The sequence below is a fragment of the Pyxicephalus adspersus genome, chromosome Z, assembly GCF_032062135.1.
Source record: "Pyxicephalus adspersus chromosome Z, UCB_Pads_2.0, whole genome shotgun sequence".
Taxonomy (NCBI): Eukaryota; Metazoa; Chordata; class Amphibia; order Anura; family Pyxicephalidae; genus Pyxicephalus; species Pyxicephalus adspersus.
In genome coordinates this window covers 27,821,519-27,837,101 of record NC_092871.1, presented here as the reverse complement: position 1 = coordinate 27,837,101, position 15,583 = coordinate 27,821,519, and the positions used below count along the sequence as shown (strand labels likewise).

General features: G+C 38.1%; 1 long non-coding RNA gene across 1 annotated transcript in view; it reads left to right on the top strand.

Moving 5' to 3' along the window:
* Positions 1-8,054: 8,054 nt before the first annotated feature.
* The window catches only part of LOC140344446 (uncharacterized), a 41,957-nt gene continuing 34,428 nt past the window's right edge, over positions 8,055-15,583 (top strand). The window contains exons 1-2 of the long non-coding RNA XR_011923561.1: positions 8,055-8,160; positions 14,437-14,512. This is a non-coding gene — a long non-coding RNA (uncharacterized lncRNA). The remainder of the gene's footprint in view (positions 8,161-14,436; positions 14,513-15,583) is intronic.

Genomic DNA, 15,583 nt, shown 5'->3' with positions numbered 1-15,583 from the left:
GGGGAAGCAGGAGCATAGATCTATAGCCCATTGATAAATACTTCCCAGTATTTGAAGAAGGGACTGTTCAAATATTCACAGTATAACCTATAGGTTTAGCTGCTTAGTTCTTTCAAATCCCAGGTCCAAGGAGGAAAACAACTACAGCTTGGATTCTTTATGGTTTTTGGCTAACATGACTGTGCTTCTGATAAATTATCTGAGTCTCTGAGATTGGAAGAGAGTTAAAGGAATACTGTGCCAAATTAAGTGTATTGTGCCCAATCAGGCTCATGGTCCCTGCTGGTCCCTGCTTGATGTGATGATTGTTCATATTACTGAGAATAGCTAATTTTGTGCAAAGAAATCTAAATAAGTTTCTATTTGCATATAATTAGATTTTGCAGTAATCACATTTACAAAGCAACGTGAAATATCCCTTGCAAGAGGATATTTCATGTTTTCCATGTGAACAGACTAAATTCCTTTAGGTAATGAACCCAATTGTGAGGTGCAGTGCAGAATATTGCACTTCAGATAGCATGTCATACCAAAAACATCAGACAATGCAAAGTTAGCAATGTCTGACTTTGCAATGCAGTGCAAAGTGCACATGCATTTGTCTGATTTTGTGTAGTGCTCCACACGGATGGGGGCAGCTTCACAATGACCAGCAACACAGGTCTACCAAGCAGTGTCTATTCATTTTATCAGAGTTCACTAGGGATGGGATTGTTTCCATTCTCTTCACAAGCAGAGTTTTTGCACATGGGTCTTCTGCTTTACGCCTTCCATGGTACCTAGGCTACCTATATGTATCCTTGTGCAAAAGTATAGGGCCTAAGACATTCCAGTCAGTCTTTTACTTGTAAGGATTCTGAAATTTGTTCTCTTGTATATGAATTTGAAAGACCAATGTATAATTGTATACCATGTAAAAATAATCTATGTACACATTGTACAAAATATTCACATGTACAAAAGGCCACCAAGTATTATAGTACGCCTAAAGCGTGTAGCATCTCATTGAATACTTTGTGCAAATATTTTAGTGTTGTTTTTTACTCAGTTCAGTTACCACATGCAGAGGAAACTTGTTTTGGCCAGACAGAGGACTCTGGAGGGATCTGTTTAGAATCTTTTGATCTGCTCTGCAGGTCACAATTGTTGCTTCCCCCCGGGGTCAATAATTCAATTATTAAAGTTATTGTTGGTCAAAGACAAAAAGATCAAAAACAGGGGGAAAAAACCTTCCAAAGAAAGAAAACATCCATAAATTCCAAGTCATGTCTATGATTCAGTATAGCAATATGGTCAAGTAATTATTGCTAATCATTCTGACAACATGTATTCTGCATTTCTAAGCACTCTACGTAAAACAGCCAAACTGTCCAAAAGTAGAAAAAAATACCAAAAAACGTATCAAAATATCATTGTACAGCAATGTGGACATACATCATTGTCCTGTGTTTAAGACTAGGTATTGATCTAGGACTAGGACTAACTAATCTAAAACAGACTAGCCGAGAAATCTAAAACAGAACATGAACTTTATGACAGCTTGACATGTAGCACTGTTCATAGGACATCACTTATTGCAATATCAAATACACTGGTCGGCAGTAAATAAACTCGTAAACTGGGCTTCAGACAGATTGCAGTGCACTATAGCTCTGTTCAGTTAAAAGGACTTCATCTCTTGGTTCTTTATATGGTTAATTAAACCAGTAATTATTCCGGACGATTGAAAAGTAGCGTTTAGCTTCCCTTGCATATGTTAGAATGAATGAAGATCAACCTGAAGAGAAGGAAGATTGTGGAGCCCAGCACTCGAACGCGAACCGGCAAGTCGGCCAGGTTTAGTTCCTCTTTATGTTGTTATCTTTGACATGCCTATGCCTTTTTGGTATGTTTACTATTGCCACTAACCAATTTTAAGTTAAAAAAGTTTCATGTAAAATGGGATCTTGGCCTCGCCTAAATTACCCATCATTGTCTCTTTTTTTATATGGAGAGGGGAGGGAGAGAACGACAGAGGAAGACCTTTCTACGCTCACTCCCCTTCACTTTCATTCCCCATAAGTGAGGAAAAGAAGCCTTCATTCATCTTTGTAGATATAGGCATTGTGGAGAAATGTATGTTCAAGTTGAAAACAGAAGTACGGAAATTCCCTTTACTTTCTATAAAGTCTTTGAAAACAGAGTACTTAACATTACAAGCAGCAGAAGAGGTCAGAAATTGGTTGTTGTTTTTTTTTACTTTATTGTCCATGGTCTAAGCTCAGATTAATTTTAAGGTAAACTATAAATCAGATACTGTAAGAGATGGGTGAAAGTGTAATATGAACCTCTATTACACTGAGCCTCCAATTCACTGTGTATAAAACCCAGTCACTGATACTAATTTTCTTCTACTATTTTGGTGGTGATGGCCCTACTGAGTAACAGTCTGGTGTAGACTAAGCTGCATAAAATGGGGTTTTAGCTTGGACTTTTTGTATTTAACTTGGACAAATTATGTATTTCATAAAAAAACTGCAGCTAAATACAAAAGGTAATAGGTCTGATTTATGAAAGCTCACCAATGTTGGGGACGAAACATTCCATCAGTAAAGCTAGGTGATCCAGCAAACCTGGAATGGATTTCTTAAACATAATTTTCTATTTGCTGACCAGATCTATTCCAGGTTTGTTGGATCACCCAGTGTCACTGATGAAAGTGTATCCACTCGAGCCTTGGAGATCTTTAATAAATCAGGCCTAACATTTCAAAGATTTTCAATTTCACATTTGAATGTAATGTGTAAATGATCTAATTCTTAGCCTAATGTAATTTCACAGGTTTGATTGAAGTCCAAAGAATTTTGTGTACAGCACTAGCTGTTTTATATTGATTTATATTGATTTAAAAAATCCCTGCACTCCCCTCCTAGAACCACGTGAATTACTTGATACTTTCAAGTGTGAGGAAGCATTGGACTCTCTTGTCATGATTCAGAAGAAGAAAAAAAAAACTACAAACTACAATACAAATGAAAACAGTGAGCGTTTCTAAAATTACATTTACATATTTGGTTTTTATATATGTTATATACATTTTTTTCTTCTCATGTAGTTTTAATATTGGCTATTACAGAAAAAATATTTCTGATCCTGAAGAAACATAAAAGCGTATGCTGGCTATATCGTCATTACCATACTTTGGAGGTCTGCCTATTAGCTACATGATAACTTTGACGACTTTGTGAAAATTACTTATTGCAATTTTGAAAGTAATAATCGTCACCCCTTTCAGACCCCAAATATGTAATGTATTTGGATTGTATTTTATTATATTGATTCCATACCTTTTGGAGACTTTTATATAGTTTCATTTTCAGGCTTCCCCTCTTTTCTACACGGTACTCATAATATATAGGTTATCTAAGTCTCTTGACTTTGTACCAGTGAAATAACACACTCAAAAACAATCAATAATTCTTTGATCACAAATGACATGTTACAAAAAATAGCAGGGTCGTAATCTTAGGATCCAACCATTTTCTGTGAGAGGGCCATTCCAACAGAAATGTCATAAGTGCAGCATGCTGGCTCTGTTGTTAGCACTCTGGCCTGCAGCAGCGCTAGGTTCCAAACTCGGCCAGGACACATTTTGCATGGAGTTTGCAGGTTCTCCCTGTGTTTGCGTGGGTTTCCCCTGGGTACTCCGGTTTCTTCCTACATCCCAAAAACATGCAGTTAGGTTAATTGGCTTACCCCCAAAATTTACTTTTCACTGTATTAAAGATTAACATACAAGACTTTAACATATGACTATGGTAGGGACATTAGATTGCGAGCCCCTCTGAGGGACAGCTAGTGCCATGACTATGGACTTTGTACAGCACTGCGTAATATGTTGTTGCTATATAAATAATGTGTAATTATAATAATAACTAGCTTATTATTATACTAGCTACTAGCTTATTATTATTATACTAGTTACTACCTTTTTTTGGTAGTCTGGAGTTTCTGTCCTCCAAGCACTCCTAGCTCACAATTGATGTGAGCTGGGTAAATCCATTACTGGATTCCTTTATTTATAATCCAAATGTGTATAATTTGAGCTAGCTATCTATTTTCTAGATTATTTATTACTACCTGTGAAGTGCCTGAAAAAATGGACCCAGCTGTGCGCTCTCCCCCTTCACTTCCATTAAAATCGTTCGTCATCCATCATCCATCATCCATGAATCCGCCAGGACAGTCGTTCGGACGATGGACTATGGGCGCTGTACACTCCAGATTCTCGTCCAATATCGGCCTTGAGCGGATTATCGGACAAGAACCATTGCATGTGTGTACATAGCCTTAAAAAACTCAAGACCTGATGGGAAGCTTGTAATTCAGCAGAAGTGCTAAGAAACAACCTATTTCCTGATCAGTCTTGTGGAAATGATAAACCGTTCAGTGCAAAGACTAATCAGCAGTTACACCAAGAGAAGGCAACATTCTTTCCTTGTCTTGGGTTTGTGTGTAAACATGCACAAGTTCTTACTTCATTAATTAGTATTGTTAATTAAGCAGCATTTGCCATTGTCAAAAACAAAGTGACTGAAACAAACATTTGTTGTCCAAAATAGCGCATCAGATGTACTGAACTCAAACAATTGGAAATTCAGCACCTAACACAGTTAAAATAATAGGCTCAAACTAAGATATTATTGATTATATGACCTCTTCTCAAGCCCAAATGCTATAAAAACTAGGAGCAGATACCTGTCCAGCCTGCCCTATACAAATCAGAGATTTTAGACTTATGGCCCACCAGCTTCAGCTATAACCCCCTTTATTCTGGCACTGGGTCAACACACTGAGAAAGATTTAAGCCTTATGAAGCCTTAAAACTAATTGATGTCAGGGGTGAAGCAGCAACTTGAAAAAGCTGGATATATGCCAGTAGATGCCATGGGTGCACAACTAGACACATATATTTTAATTATTGTAGGAAAGGGACAAAAGGCCAGTGAGGAAATTAGTCACCTGTGGACTGTAGAAAATATGCAGGCAGGTGTGTTGTAATAGCCAGACATTTTATTTCTAATTGCTAATCATGGGATTAATCCTTGTTTTTCTGTCTTCTTGCAGAGGCAGCTTTACTGCTTCCTAGATCAACTATCTGCTCAAACAACAGAGGGAGTGATACTAAGTCATTGTCCAATCAGATGGCTGGAATCAAGTATGTGACATAGTGAGCTGATTTGACTGCAGGATGCCAGAGACCCCCGGATCTCCTCCTTATCCCCATAACCACCAAATTTCCCATAAAACATGCCACTTCTGTTGTGGTTCAATGGCTTGCAGGACTTTTAATAACATATTCCTATTAAACATTAAAAACACATAACAATAAATAACACCTTAAATAACATCCCAATAACATGTATTAACAATAGAAAAACAAACCTAAATGATAACAAAATAACTCTCTCCTTTTATCAGCCCAAAAACACTGCCATTAACACCTTTCAGGTTGATGGTCTTCCAGGGTCCACACTACCACTTGGGACCTGTGTCAACAGCCACCTTAACACCTAGCTTGAGAACAAATTTACCACTGCTCGCAGCCCAACCGCAACCCAGTTTTAACATCAACTCTTCTTCTCACCATTCTAGAGCCCTACCCTACTGATACCACCACCAAAAACAGACTACCCTCATGGACCTCAACTGCCACACAAAAAATATTATTTTAATATTAAACAATATTTTTGCCCCACAAAAAATGTGAGCGAATGGAAACTTTTCCCCTCAAACTTAAAAAATTCAGTGACCACCCCCTCCTCCATAATTCTTATATAACTTTAACCTCACCCTCAACTGCGCCTACCTACCAAACCCTAATCTGACCCTTTTTCTTCACCCTAAAAAAATCCACTTTAACCTTATTCTGTCTGCCCATTGTTCCCCCAGTAATGCAGACCTCTCTCCTATGTTCCTTTTCCTCAATTCCAGGCTTGTCTTTCTGAGCATTTATAACCATTAGTACCAGCTATTTTCAACTAGAGTTCTGTAAACCCTTAGGTTTTCTTCAGACGCTGCTAGGGGCTCCTTGAGGTGTGGCAGATTGAAGTCCCATTTGATATTGTTTGTATAGTTCCAGGGATGGAAGCATGACACTAATAATGTTATAAAGGTCTGTAAAGATGATATTATATCCACCACTGTAAGGGAAATTTTTTTTCCAATGACCACTGTTGTACAGAGCACCTTTCTGACTGACTCAAAATAGTTTTTAGCCAGGGTTTCCCTAGAACCGGAAATTCATGGTTTCTCTGGGGCAAATGTATGATGCCAAACATACTGGGAAATAGATCTGGAGTTTACATACAAATTATAAAATATAAATATATAATCAAATATAAAATATTTGATATTTTTCCAAAGCAAATGATCTAAAGCAGTAACACATCCAGGAATTATTAATTCTATCTAAACTAAACTGTATAGAAAGAAGTCACTAGGACATAGGATACAAAATATATTTTGTGTATATAATATATACTCATCCTGTACATGGTATAGGTAATTATGCATTAGCCACTATATTTGTTTCTGAGATATTGGGGATTCTACGTTACTTCTTCTTCTAACCACTAAGACAACTCATGCAGTGACAACTAACAATTTGGTTAGTAGTTCACTACAATATTTAGTATATTCTATACAGGTGCATATTTTTCACTACATTAAATAAATGCACATTTACAAAAAAAGTCTTAAAAAAGTATATTTTATTTTTTTCGTTGAATCTGGAGATCTACTTTGAAGATACAAATCTTTATTATATGGCATATTTTATATATTTCTTCTTCTGCAAAACACATTTTTATGTAACTAGAAGCTTCTTTAAATGATCTTTGTCTCTGAGAAAATAATATATTTTGACTTCCAATTCACTTAATAGACATAAGTACAGGACTGAATAGCAAAATAATCTGGTTTATATTGCCTTTGAGAAATGAAAAAGATTGAAATACTGATTTTAAAGTGAAAAAGTAAAAAAGAAGGAATTTATAATATAGCCGACAACCCAAAACATCAGGAAGTGCAAAAGTCAAAATGCTTTAACTAGGTGCATTCACGAAAGTTTAAATGTCTAGGCTCTAACCTTGACACTATATCTGACCGCAACAATCAGCTTCAAAAACATTTGTCTCTATGGAATATCAGCTCTGGCCGTGTTTTGCTCTCTGATCCTCTCTGTGGGACGGGGAAATTCCAATACCATTCTTCATTCTGTAATTGAAAATACCAGCCCACTTAAAAGCACTTCAAATCAATATTAACAGTAAGCTGAAAAAACAGATCACTACAACTATTTAAAAATAAAAGTATAAATATAATTCTGTGTTACTGTAGAAGAAATGAGATATAAAAGAACAACGAAAGTTACTAGGAGTGTAAAAACGTAATTCCAATACATAAAAGTTTTTATGGTTTGAATTTTTGTATAGCTAATTGTACATAATGACAATCTGTACCCAACCTTTCCACAATCCTCTTTTAGCATATACAGCCACAGACCTCTATCAGTCTGTCTGCCTGTCTGCCTCCACCAAAATCTTCATTTTAGATCAGGGAACACTGAAGGGCTGGAATACCTTCTTTTTATTAGAATTCCCACGCAAATTACCCCAGGATCCTAGTGCCAAAAAATATTTGAGGTTGACCACTCCGATGTAATTAACCCAAGATTTCCAGCATTCTAGAATTCCAAAAATATTTAAGTGTCTAGTATACCTGTACCATGAACCCTGGGTAACTAGCGTTCATGTACAGTATCTAGCAAGCCTACGTTTAGCATTCTTTTACTATTAAACTGTTGAAATACGTCATTCTGATGTTATTATCTTCAGGTATCTAGTAGTGTACCTTATTATGTGTTTACCTACAGTGTGGGTGCAAGGCCCTTTCATTGGTTTTCCCATAGCCCCCTAAATGCCTGTACACACCCAGTAAGGATAAATTTCTGACTGCTTCTTCCTTAGGCGCTCAGAGAGGTCATATCTGATGAGGCAGAGGTAGCTGAGCACATGATTTGCAGCCTGGTGAGTAACACTCCAACTTCAGAAGCAGCGTGTGAGCAGCCGGAAAGACAAAAGCCTGCAACTTCAACTGAATACTTAGCTCCAGCAGAAGGTAACTACTCAATTGCTGCGAGTACTTCAGTTCCAGTGGGGTGGCCTGTTCGGGTCCCTGTACCTTGCATCCCTTTCACATGATTTAAATCTGCTTAGTACATTGCAAAGTACAACTATTCCTTGTTTTGTTATTTGACCAATTACCTTACAGTGTATTGTGCCAACAATCCCCCTTTGTCCCATATTCTTCAGCCAATAATCCCTAACAACATCTGTATTTCTGAGGTACATATGCAGTATGTGTAATAAGGTGTTTAAAAAGTCTAAACAAGATAGTTGCCTAATTTATGTTCTCTGCTTAATGTTCCAGTAATTAGTGGCCACTCAGCAACCCTGAATAATACTGCCTGTCTGGCTCCTCTGACTCTCCACCTCTTGAAAATGCCAAAGAGACCTAACTGAAGTGGCCCAAGACTTTTCTGCCGCTTTCGTGGCTCCTCATACCCAAGATCTTCAGTCCTCATATTGACAGATCATCGATCACAGAAGCAGCTTCCTCCAGCTGATCAACTATATCTTCACATGTCTCTCAAAACAGCTGTAGTGAGTGCTCCGCTCCTTCTTCTCCCTCTACTCGCACCACTGCCAAGCAAAAGTTTTAAACTATGGAGCCCTAGGTAGAACAGCAGCAGCCTGTCACATAACTAATCCTTAGCGCTCACACAGTAATGCTCTCACTTCATTGGAAAATGTTTATACCTCTAACCAAAATATATCTGAGCTCACCATGAAATAAATGCTAGTTACACCTAAAAATGTCATACAGGATGACTTCACCTCTCCTACACATCAACTCAGCAATTGAAGACCTAGGTATCAGAGTCCACCATGTAGAATGTAAAAAGACAGAATTTTTCACAGTGCATAACTAAGAGATGGATTAGCACACTGACTACAATACTCAAATTCAGTGCTTTACTATGCTAATAGCAGATCTGGCAGATAGGGCCCGACAAATAATATTAAATTTAGGGGTATTCCTGAGCCAAACAACCTCAGAGATTTACTTGCATTTATCCACAATCTTCTTTAAACGCTCCTACCCAGTACCAAACTGGAAGATCTGGTGATTCATAGGGCTCACCACATTCCTAAACCTTCACCTTTACCTGGTAATGTCCCCAGAGATGTCCTTGCATTTGTATCATAAACAGGCAATGAGGGTAGGAAGAACCCCCGCCCCACTACCACCCAATATGGCTAATAATTCTTGGTATGTTTCTTGGTACATAACACTGGCTCCAGATTCATAAACATTTTTTTTCTTTCACTGCAATTCTCCATGCTCATAATATCTCATACAAATGGGGATACCCTACTAAACTTATTTTTCTGTACCAGTGCTGTCTACAAATTCTGCCAAAAATGTATTACAAGAATGCGATTTTGGACTTCCCGACTGGGCTTCACCCAATCACCTTGAATTATAGACCTTCCTTATGTCTCTTCCTAGTAGGTTCTTTCAGACAGGTCTACAGTACCTCTTAGTTTCTTCATTATTTGTGGTATTTGTAACACCTTACTGTTGAATACCGATGGATAATGTATACACTTTCTCTTTATTGCCTGGATATTTTGACATGCGCTTTCTCCAACCGTTTGAATTGCTTCCCTAATGAGTGGCAATCTGCTACTCATGTTTTCTGTCCTGAAACAGTTTTTAATGTTTTTTTCCTAGCTTTCCCCACATTTATATGTTTGGAACTAAATCACTTACATGGCATGTTTCATGATCCACTATGTCCAAATATCTTTGTCTATTATCCTTCACTGGTTGATTAGAATTGAAAAGCTTTTCTCCGCTGGCAACTACTAGTCTTCGCAAGTCTAATTTCCAGTTTGCCAAAGGTCTAAATAGTCACTTAAAAACATCTGCACTCCGATTTACACATTTACATTCTTTAGCAAATATTTAATTGTTCAGGAATCACATTATAATGAATCCCACTATTCTCAACTTTTTACCACATTTTCTATTTTACTATGCATTGTAAAAAACAAGAAAGTTAATGGATTTAAAGGAATATTACAAAAGCTTTCAAAATACTTTCTAAAATATTAAATATTGCAGCATCCTCTGCAACCTTTCATAAGGAAATACTCCAAACAATAGTGGTACCCATTCCAAAACCAGATAAGGATCCTGAACATACTCAAAACTTTAGACCAATCTCCTTGTTAAATACAAATGTTAAGTGTATGCTAAGTCTTTAGCATTGTGACTCCTGAAAATTCCCCCGCTTCTTATTGCCCCTAATCAATTAGGACTAATTCATACATGGCAGACAAGCACCTGATGTTAGTTGATGTATTCTAAACTTACTTTGCTATACCAACTCTCACAAACTACCAACCATTCTTTTATCCCTTGATGCTGAGAAAACATGCAATAGATCTCACTGGGAGTTCTTTAGAACTGTACTTAAAAAATAGTTTTTTACGAAATGGGTGCTTACTGCTGTTTCAGCCTTATATTCCATTTCTTCTGCTAAAATAAATGTTAATGGTGTCTTTTCTGATAGCTTCTAAATTAATAATGGTACACACCAGGGGTGTTGCACTATTAATAGATAATGTCCCAATGCACAATATGGCCACATAATTAAAGCCTATACTTGAAGGGCTATGAACAACAGGGTTTAATTAATCTAAATTCTAGTACTCTAGTACTTAAGAACGTTTATTTAATTAATCTAAATTCTAGTACTCATGTTAACACAAATTTGTATTTTTTATTGGAAAAAAATATTGTCATTTTTAAACCAGCAATTCTACTGGATAGCCAAATAGAACATTAAATAGGTAATGTTTTTAAAGCAAATGCATTGCCTTCTGGTCTTACAACAAAACTGCTTTAGCCTTTGTCACATGAGTTTAAATTGTGTTCTGTTTGACTCTAAAATATGATATGTCAGGTATCAGAATTAAAACCCCCTTTTTGCATTCTCTAATACATTAGAAACAGTCTTAAGCCCATAAGGAAGAAAGACGGATCACAGTAAAGAACATATGGAGATTGTTAAGCTACAAAAGACAAGAAAGTTTTCCTGAGAACATGAATGAGTTTTCGACTTACCTAGCATGTGGTGGGTAATGTGGGGTTTGGGTAAAAATAGCTAGAAATTCTTCCTATTATTTCTTAATTTATACATCCTTAAGAAAATGAGGATGGTGGTTTATAATGAATTCTTCAAGTAGTAGTTATCTAATGCTTATATGTCGTCAAGGAAATTAATGCTTGTTAACTCTAGTCAGTCCAGTAAATCATCAGAGTAATTTTGCAACAAACTTACACATATGCCTTTTCCCCTTTCTTTCATTGAGGACTTTGTTCGACAAGTGACTGCTTCTGTAATAGGAAAGTAGAAGCTTTTCAGGTCTCTATGACAGGTCGTACATAATCACAAAAGGAATATATAATTACACCTGCCAACGTCTTCTAGTGTAATTGATTCAATAACTAACAATGTCATTGGAAGGCTAGGCTCAGAGGTCGCACTGTGTGAAAATATTCATACAGGGCTAAACATCTTGGTATTTTAATTGCTTGACATGCTGCCAGGGTCCCATATTGCACATATCTCCACAGCAACAGACTGGTATGAGGAGAGATGTTGAATAAATGAAAAGTGCATTTAGAAACTTGACAACCTTTAAGAAAATCTGCAATCATGATACAAAATTATACTCTTACATACCAGTGTTTTTTTTAAAAGTTGCAACAATACCCTTAGATAATGTTACAGGAAGGTCATAGTTAAGCAACCACACTTGATATCAATAATGTCCATTAGCATTGGGTGGGTGCTTTAGGTAAGTCGCTCCTAAAACACCAGACCAGTATCGACTGGTACCAGGATTTTTTTAATCTCTTATACCCCCAAAAGTGAGATAAAAGAATGCTAGAGTAATTGGGGATGAAATAGTATGTGATTGGCCTGCTAAATTCTTTTTGCATTTAACAATTTAGTTTCAGATGCATTTCACAATTTCTTGACATTTTACCTGCCATTGACCTTTTTTGAGCTGCTTTAACCTGCTTTAGCAATTTTAGTTACAAGCTGATGCTGGCAAATATTTGCAATTTTTAATGGCTGTAATTAAATAGAAGTTGATCCTTGACGCATGATGGTGCTGGTGACGATTTGGCTGGATACAGGCTGTTTTTGGAGAAGGTTTGCCTTAATAGAGACCAATGCTGGCAAAGATTTGGCTTGACGCATGTTGTTGATTATTTGGCTGAACATAGACTGATGCTTTTAAAGATTTGACTTGACACATGCTAATGCTGGGAAAGACTTGGCCAGACAAAGGGTGATGCTGCTAAAAAAAAGTAGCTGGATGCTGAAAAAAGCTTGGCTGGATACAGGCTACAGCTGGAAAATATTTACCTGTACACAGGTTAATTTTGGGAAAGACTTGGCCAGGTATATGTTGATGTTTCGAAAGCCTTAGCCTGATACAGGCTGATGCTAGTAAAAACTTGGCTGTACACAGGCTAATGCTGCCAAAGACTTGGCAGGAACCAGAATGATGCTGGTGAAGACTAGGCTAGATACAGAAAGATTTGGGGAAAGGCTTGGCTAGGCACAGGCTAAGTAAGACTGATGGTAGTTAAAACCAAACTCAGGCTGAGGGAGGCTATGGCTGTGCTCACAGAAGAACTTCAACAATATCAAAGGAACTATTTTTAAAATAGAACCAACTAGAAGGTGGCTGCCTGCTTCCGGTGCATCACCGTGCTGTGGTGAGCAGAATGCCGAGTGGCTCTGTCCTACGAATAGTGATTCCAATGTAAAGGTGTAGGCACGTATGTGTTGCTCATGTGGAATTCAGTGATGTCCCTTCTTTGTCCCCAGTGTGAGGTATCTTTTTAATGATGCTGGTGACTGCTGATGGCTATACTCCAGTCACAGTGACAGCGGTGCCCATCATCTACAACAGGGGTCAGCAAACTCCGGCCTTTAGGCCAGATACGGCCTCGCCCGTAGTTCATTCAGGCCTAATGCCGTCCGGCAACCCGCGTCTCCGGAGCTGCAGGTTGCTGGCCGGATCTGCCAGGGGGCCGTCTCCTTGCTGTTGTTCCTCCATTTAGCGCGGCCGGCGGGCAATGCATACGGAGGAGAAGGATTTCACTTCAGGGGCCGTCCCCTGGTGGTGGGCCGAGCCATTAGGGTGGAACTCAGAGTCCAGCCCAGTGTACTCCCGCCCAACCCATAAATTGCCTAGTGGCCATAAAATTTTGCCGACCCCTGATCTAGAACTATGAGGTGGGACACATGCGCAGGTGTGTCCCTGTGTAGCACCACCACTACTTGCAACTCTGGACATTTTTTTAGGTTTCAACATTTTTATTGGGTTTTCAATAAAAATCGAGTAACAAAGCAGTTGTCAATTGGAATAACCAGTAAAAATATACAATAAATAGAGAAAAGTCTATAATAATATAGTCCTACTAGGGGATGTCTGTGGTCAAATCTATCAGTCTATGGTGGGTAATACCAGGATACCATTGCAGTTTGACCAGAAATTGTGTGTAACTTCTGTTGAGTGAGTTGTAAGGTCTCCGAGGTCTCAGGTCCTGAAACCCCCATATGGAGTACAGGAAGAAAAAAAAAATGGACAGAAAAAATAAAGAAACATTGAAGATAATAAAGGAAAAGAGGAAAGACAATGGGGTAAAGGACAAGTCACAGGCCCGCCTTTAATGTACCATCTTAATGCAGTCTCAGGACAAATTGGGTTAGGTCACAAGTTCAAGATATCAAAAATAATTGCCAATCCCTTTTGTTCAATCTATCTACTGCCACATCCCATATAATTTCCAAAGAGCAAAATGAAACAGGTAAATGTACAGGTTTTAGAAAAAGTAATTAAAGTGTGGTAACTCCATTGATGACGTAAAAACTAGGAAAATAGGAAACTGAACGTCATCCCCTTGTCCGTCCTCCAAGAGCATTACTCATTTTAGTACTTCCCTCCTGTTTGCACATAATTGTTTCCTGATTAAGTGGATTTACATCTGTGAAACACTTTGAAGCATTCGTGATTGATAACCCATTCTTGTTGTACACCCCCATATTATTGTTATATGTATATGCTGGATATCTATATCTGTTCAATGATGATTGTACAATGAATAGGGGACATTTGGAGATCTGTTTTTATATTTTCCAGCATTATACTATTTTAAAATAAATATGTGTTTATTATATTCCACCTATTGGCTGCCTTAAAAGTCCCCTTGGAACTAAATGTTTGGTCTTGGTCTTAGGTCAAGTTCAAAAATGCAAGATCCCAACCCAGTGGCTTATAATAATCGATCCAGGGGCCCTTGTCGTAATGAATCTGTAAGTATTGCCCTCATTTTCTTTGTTAGCAAGTAGGCACACCATGTTCTGTTTAACCTGTGCAATGTTAGGGGTAGAAGACCACCAGGCCTTTGTCAGCACCATCTTCGCTGACGTGAACAGGTAGGTCACTGAACAGTGAGTTAGTGCAATTGGGTAGTTTTAGGTTAAGATGTACATCATCCCGACAATTTGGGAATGAATGTCCCACCAAACTGTAAGCTATCTAATGGATATGCATCCAGTACCTTCTAATTTTGGGGCATTCCCACCAACAGTGTGCCTGCTGCTGCACAGCCTCTGAAACAGGTGTTCTTGTCTGTGGTCTTTGCAAGATGAACCGGCACCATGTACCAGCGCATCAGTAACTTGTACTTAGCTTCCACAGCCTAGGCATTGATACTAGAGTGCGCCACTGTATCCCATATTTGTTCCCACTCCTCCTGCCCCCAGAGTTGTCCAAATCAGCCTCCCAACATAGGGGGTAATCTCATTGGCCTACATTTGGATCCAAAATGAGGCTCTCCCCCTTGATTCCTTGGTCGGAAGAGTATCTGCTTGGGAATCCTAGGTCTCTTCAACCCCCAAATGAATTATAGCATTTTCTGTTGCAAAATGAGCAGAACATTGTGAGGTATTTTCACCGGTAAGACCCGCATATGGTAGAGAAACTTAGGCAACCAGGTCATCTTAAGAGAAACAATTCTCCCTAACCATGATATGTGATATCTCTTCAATAATTCTGATAGCATAGATAAATGTCTCATTAGTTCTGGTATGTTGGCAGAGTATAGCGCCTCTTAACAGGACTATATATATATACAGGTAGCGTAGGTGCCATTCTTCCAATTTAAATTAAAAAAAAAAAGGATTCTTGTAGCAGTTTTTTCATTTTAGGAGGTAGGGAGATATTAAATGCCTTGCATTTAGATCTATTTATTGTAAAACTGTGAACCTCTGAAAATGGTTCATTACGCATATTAGGTTAGGCTGGGACACCAGCGGGTTAGACATACACAGCAGAACATCATCCGCAAAAAGGCTTGTGATGATAGTCTCCCACCTCTATAC